Source organism: Micromys minutus (assembly GCF_963924665.1).
Source record: "Micromys minutus genome assembly, chromosome: 23".
Lineage (NCBI taxonomy): Eukaryota > Metazoa > Chordata > Mammalia > Rodentia > Muridae > Micromys > Micromys minutus.
This window is the reverse complement of record NC_137958.1, coordinates 22,353,607-22,360,599: the sequence shown is the minus strand read 5'-3', so window position 1 is coordinate 22,360,599 and position 6,993 is coordinate 22,353,607.

The following is a 6,993-nucleotide window of genomic DNA, read 5'->3' as shown; positions in this document are numbered from 1 at the left end:
CCAAGGTACATATGCTCCTGGTTGCCCCTTTGTTTCCTTTTTTCCAGAGCTCAAATTGTAAGACATGGATAGAATAGACTAGAAATCAGGGGTTTCAGCCTATGGGATATTTGTTTCTAGGTAAAGATAAAATTTAATCTAGTCAAAGGGAAGCCAGAAATTGTAAAGCAATCCTAATCCTTTCTGAGTCCAGGGTAGAGATTCTGGAAATTAATTGTGTTTGAGTTTCTAAAGAATAATAAAGAAAATAGAAAATTACTAAATAAAGATGGGTTGAATTGTGTCTACCACTCCAGTTCCTATGTTATAGTTTCAACCTTCAGTAATAGGAGTGTAAATTTAATCAAGTTATTGCAGACATAATTATAATCATACATCCCTTTATAGGGTAATAGTTCTGAAAAATGTAACATTAGGACATGTTATGCAAACATCATAGAGGACATGTAAACAAACTTAGACTGTGTAGCCTGACAGACAGCTAAGCTTACTGGAGCGACTGCTCTAAGCCACAAGCATTTACGACATGTTACCATATTAAATACTCCAGGCTGTTGCAGCCTTATGGCAGGTACTTATGTATTAAAGCAGAGAAAAGGTGAGTTCAAATACTAGATGGTAGTAGCTGTTTTTATGCTCTGTGTAACTCATGCCACATTTATTTTCTCTTCCTGACGAAACCACCTTCACACGGTACCTGACTGCTAGGGTGGGTGATACTCCAGGTTATTTTAACCCTTTGGTTTATATGAATCTTTTAATCCAATATAATTAGTGTATCCATCAAAAAAGGAAAAATGGAGAGTGACATACTTGGGGACAATGTATGGGAATGTGAACAGAGACATTGGCATCATAGAGTCATAATCAGTCATGGAGGCATCATAAGCCAAAGAATGCCAACTCCTTCCAGCAAACCACTTTACCCTTGCCAGAGTAAGGGAAAGGCATCAAAAGCTTTTCCAGTAGAACTCTCAGGATGAACTGTCTCCTGACATTTTGGGCTGACTTTTAATCTCCAGTCTGTGAGTCAGTAACTTTTTGTCATGACATTTAATCTTCGGTCTGTGAGTCAGTAAGTTTCTGTCATTTAAGTTATCTGGTGTATGGTACTTTAAAGTATCCAAGAAGTCATTTGCTTAGAAAAAAAATGCAAAGAACATACACATCTACTTCAGTAGTACAAATAATACTTCAGGGCAATGTTAGTGAGTCAAAATGAATGTAAAAATTTGTCTAAACAAAGTATCAAAATTTTAAATAAGCACAAGAACAACTGGTTTTATGCATAGTGCAAAATTAAATTACTTTTTAATTTAATTACTTTCTTCATTTAACCTTGTAATAGTTTGCTAAAGAATATTAGCATTTTTATTGAAAGGACTGGATAATACGATTTGTCTTGATCACTCCTAGATGCTTGAGATGAACACTTGATTTGCCTAACCCTGGACCTTTTTCTGATTCAACACTATGTGCAGAGGCTGTGACTCTGTTTCCAGCACTGAGCTGAAACCTGCATGGTCCCAATACTCATCCCTCTGCTGCTGGCCCAATAAAGCAAAGAAGGGTACACGGCTGGGCAGTTTTCTCCTAACTCCTGTCAATCCCACAATGTCTCTCTTAGAATCTACATTGTGGAGTTTTGTCAGGCTAGTTCTTTTCCTGACTTCATGAATAAAAAATGTCTCTACTTTCTTTTTGTAGAATAAATTCATTGAGATATACACTTGTATCTTAGTAGCTATGAAGAAATTTTATTAGCAATTTCCCCATTCTGGTAGCTTGTTCAACATTGCAATGTATGTAGTCTAGAGACTTTATATTTCTTCTAAAAAAATATAGTTTCAAAAATTTTGGCTTATTCTATATGTCCACAAAACTCATAAAAATTACAGACCTAGTGATGCACGCTTAAAAATCCTAGTACGAGGAGGTAGTGATAGGCAGATTTCAGAGGCCACTGGAGAGCCAGCCCAGTCTAGTCAGTGAGTTTCAGGACCCTGTCTCAAAAACAAGATGGAGAGCAGTTGAAAACTACACCTAATATTGATCTATAGCCCCCATACACATGTTTATAGGTTTACACATATACCTATAGAAACATATGCCCACATACAAGCTTGTATGTATACATACACACATATACAAAATTTAAAAAAGAAAGGAAGGAAGAAAGCACTCAGAGCCACCCTAGCCATTGCTATTTTTCTAATCTTATATTTTTGGGAGCATGAAGGTCCTTGTGCTCAAAAGTCTCCAGGAGAACCAGGAATGTCAATCACACAGGGTGTCTTTGCAAAGGAGGAAATACCTGTTCTTCCATCCAGAAGGTTAGGAATTGGAGGTGATTAGCAGCCTGATAGTTATCTATTGGGCCAGGCCTCATAGAGATTCCACAACAAGGACCACATGTGGCTAATAAACAAAAGGACTTCTGTGCTATTGGTATGACTGAGACCAGGCCTGCCTCTTCCTTAGGCCGGTAATATAATATAGGTAGCCTGTTTCTAGAACAGATCTTCTAGGAAGAAACAACACATACTTTGAGTTGAGTTTCAATGTACTTATGCTCTTATGTACTGGGGATTGTATTACACCAGGAAAAGCACCTCCCCTCCTCAAATTGTACTGTTTTAAAATGCTGGCAATAAACCAGCTGGCATCAGACTCCTGAACTTTGATCCAGCCTTAAGTCAGGCTGAACCAATGTGGGTTGGACAGTAGAGAGGGAGGCAAGGAAAAGGTGAGGAAAACGAAGAGGGGGGGATTCCTGGAGAAGCAAGATGGAGCTGGAGAAAGGAGACTTAGATCCAGGTGGACTTAATTGGTGGTAGGTAGATATGAATTTTTTAAGGGATTCTATAGGTCTTTTTAGCTCATATAAAAGGGCAGTTTTGTATCTTTGTCCATTGGATGTAATCTTACTGTGTAGAGGGTTTGTGGATTGAGAATTTAATATATAAACCTACTTGATGAGCTACCGAGATTTAGAGTCATATTTGTGCTGGGCAGTAGGGTAAAGAAACAAACCGGGTGGTCAGACTCACGCGGAACAGAAGCAGCAGGGCAGGCGGAGTGAACCACCTGGAAAAGGAATCATGTGGAGAGTGTGACCTGTTTAGCCAGTGATGGAATGGACTGATGTTAGAAATATATCTTTAGAGCAATTCCTAGCTCCCACTAAATGCCTAATAGATACTTCAGTTGCTCTTAGAGTCCCTCAATTATCAATTTTACTTTTTATTTATTCTTTGAAAATTTCATGTATTTATAAATCTGATCATATTTATTCTCTAGTTTCCCTTAGATCTTTCTTAACATGTCCACTATCTCCCAATTTCTTGTCTCCTTCTTATTTTTTCCATTTTAATCATTCTCCTCTTCCCAGATGCTATCAACTGCTAATAACTCCCTGGTTTGGGGTTCTCTTGAGTTCCTTTCCCATCCATGCTGGAATTTTGGTGGGCTCAGTCTTGTGCACGTTAACATAACTGCTATGAGTTCTTGAATGTTATAGTCAGGTCCTGATAGCAGTATTTCTCTGGAATCCTCCCCTTCTCCTCCTCCTCCTCCTCCTCCTCCTCCTCTTCCTCCTCCTCCTCCTCTTCCTCCTCCTCCTCCTCCTCCTTCTTTCTCTTCTTTTTCTTCTTCCTCCTCCTCCTCCTTCTTTTTCTTCTTGTCTTTTTTTAAAAATTGGATATTCTCTCAATTTACATTTCAGATGTTATCCCCTTTCCCCAATCCCATCCCTCCTCCCCCTCCCATTGCCTCCATGAAGGTGCTCCCTCTCCCAACCACCCTCTCCCACCTCAGCACCTTGGCATTCCCCTACACTGGGGAAGGAGCCTTTGCTGGACCAAAGGCCTCTCCTCCCATTGATGCCAGAGAATGATACCTCTACTGCATATACACCTGGAGCCATGGGTCTCTCCGTATGAACTCCTTGGTTAGTGCTTTAGTCTCTGCCTCCCCATCTTCTGCCTCCTTTGCTGTGATGTTCTATGAGCCTTGGTGGTGGTGAGTAAAAATGTCCCATTTAGGGCTGAGTATCTATACTCATTTATGCTTTGTATTTTGGTCAGTTATAAGGCTCCACATTGACTTTTGCACTGCAGACAAGCCTCTCTGACAAGGCTGGGAGCAGCCCACATGTGTGATATAAACATGACCGTTTAGAAGGCAGTTTGGTAACATGACAATTTAGAAAAATAACAATATTAGATTATTAGGTTCTTCCCTCGATCATATGACCTCTTCAGGCATGAACTTGTAGGCAGCTTTACAAAACCAGGCCAGAATATCTGTGCAGCAGGCCTTAAATCCAGTCAGGAGAGTGGTTTGTTTTCCTATAAACGCCCATGTTACTACTGCATCAGAGAGCTCATTTACCTGGCAGGAAGATATTTTAGCATGCAGGATCTGAGACTGAGCAGGATTTCTTCTCACAGCATGTTGTATAGTAATGTCCAGCACTGAGACAGCTAGCCAGCAGGGAGGAAATTTATGGTTGGCTTTGAGATCCATTTCTCTGTGTTCTGCAGTGTGCAGTGCCTTTATCAATAGGGTCTTACCATCTAGTTATGGCAGATAACAGGAGCAAAAGCAATAGCTCGTGTTGTATTGGAGACCTCAGTGTCTTATAGATGCATGAAGACTCAGCGTTAATTCCAGAAACGTAGATTATTCAAAAAAAATTTGCAGTGTCAGGAAGGAGCTTTAGAGTTTAAATTTTTAAGGATTACCTGTACATTCCTCTCTTTTTATCCTTCCTTTGTGTATATGCTATGGCTTTCAGTTTAGTGTTTTTATAGGATTCCCAGTAATGAGAGTGAACGAGTCTCTGTTTCATGTGCCTTCTCTTGGGCTCTTTTCCTTCTGTTCACTTGCCTTTGTCAAATTCCAGCGTGGTAGTTTTCGTTTTATCTTACTTTATTTTAATTAGAATTACATTTGCTTTCTAATGAAAGATAGAAGGAAGTTCAGATATAGAAGGGAGGGAAGGAACTGGAAGTAGAGGAGAAGAACCCATAATCAAGATATAGTATGTTAAAAAAAAAAAAAAGAAACCACAATAAAAAAGTCAAATGGTTTCTCAGTAGTACCACCCCATGAGGTTATTAAAATTTGTAGCATCATGAATGGGCTTTACATTTTAGAAGAACCTCATTCACTTTTCTTCTGTCTACAGAGCTAGAGTTATTACTCCTCTTTCCCTCTACTTGCAGGCAGAAGACAGACCTTTGACCTCTTCTCAGGCAGAGCCAACAAAACTTGGGGGAAAATGTATTCAATAGCATTTGTAAGAAATAAGTTAGAAGGTGCCTCTTCAGAATTATGGAAGCTAGGAAGATGCCAATGCCAATGCAGCAAGGGATGAAGAGGAAGGCATGTCAGGTCTGTTTGAGAGAAGGAAGGGAACACAAGAAGACAGAGCCTGTCCTTGGCCTCCTCTACAAAGCACCAGGTTGGAAGGCAAACTCTCCTCAAAGTAGGGAAAAGATAGGTGGGCAGGAGGGAGGGAGGGAGGAAGGGAGGGAGGGAGGGAGGGAGGGAGGGAGGGAGGGAGGGAGGAGAGGAGGCAGGCACTGTAGCTTCAGCTAACCCTATGACCTCCATACTATAGTTCTCTGTGATGAATGAGGTTTACACAAACAACTGAATTTTTAAAAAGCAATTAAACCAACCACAGGAGTCTAATGTACATATATGTTGTTAGAGAACAGACAAAAATGAGATAGGTACAGAGAGAAGATGGATTGTTCAGCATCCAGAAAGGCCCCTGAAAACAGCAGGGAAGAGCAGTAGGGTCACCACATCACCGCCTCCCCCAACACACACACACACACACACACACACACACACACACACACACACACCAGCAGCTTAGTATTGGTTTATTTCACACATACATGCTGACAAGTTTGTATTAATTAGAAGAGTTGAAGAGTTATCTTTTTAGTTTAAACCAAGTTTCCTTGGGTTTTTGGCATTTGTAATCAGGAAGATTGCTATCTATACAACTTGAGAAAATAATGCTTTTTTCCTTTTTTTTTTTAACCATTAAATGGGAAGAGATTGCCAAGAAATTAAAAACACAAAGAAGTAATTTTATTTCCCTGACTTTATAGGACAAAGCCACAGGTGTTGGACTATAGGATATTATTAAAATAAAAACATGAATCATGAGCTTGGCACTGGAGCTATCGAATGAAGTTAGTATTTACACGATTATAAAGCTCAAATGAGGGGTCAAACCTTCCTGTTCTCCCTTTGGAAGGTATACCTCCAGAAAGAGAATGCACTGATTATACTGAGTTTAGGCATTCTTGGAAGATGACAATTACTTTTATTATATAACAGAAAGTTGGTATTTGTTTTTATGCCTCAGTCTCTTCAACTGATTAATGTGTAGTGTCTTTGGGAGATGTCTGACCAGGAGGCACAAGACTAGAATTACAGATGGTTCAAATCTATCAGTGGGCCTTACCTAATGCCTTTTCTACCTAATGGAGACACAAATTCATTGCTAAGTATCTAAAGATATTACAGTGTATGGCCACAAATTTGTAATTTGCCCCAAATTTTTTCAGATGTTTTATAAGAACAACACATCATAACTCACAGTTTTGCAGAAGAAATTGCAAATGAGCTTTTGGAGTTTTGTTCTATCGAAACATTTACTATATATTTTAATTATACAAATCAAATGTATCTACTATAAAAGAGATATAAAAAAACAATGTGGGAGATGTTAACCATATTTTTTTTCTTTGTTTCTCGGGACAATTTAAATTCTCTGTTGCTTAGGATGAAATATTTTACTGAAAGAGCTTTTAGTTTGATGTTTAGTGCAAAGCAACGATGGTTCCTATCACTGTGGCTTGTTTTGAATGGAGTCATAGAATATGTTCTCTTCTGTTTGTGAGTGGTTTGCTAGTCTTCAGCATCATTCGGGGAATATGTAGTATGCTTTACTAGCTCAAGTTTGTA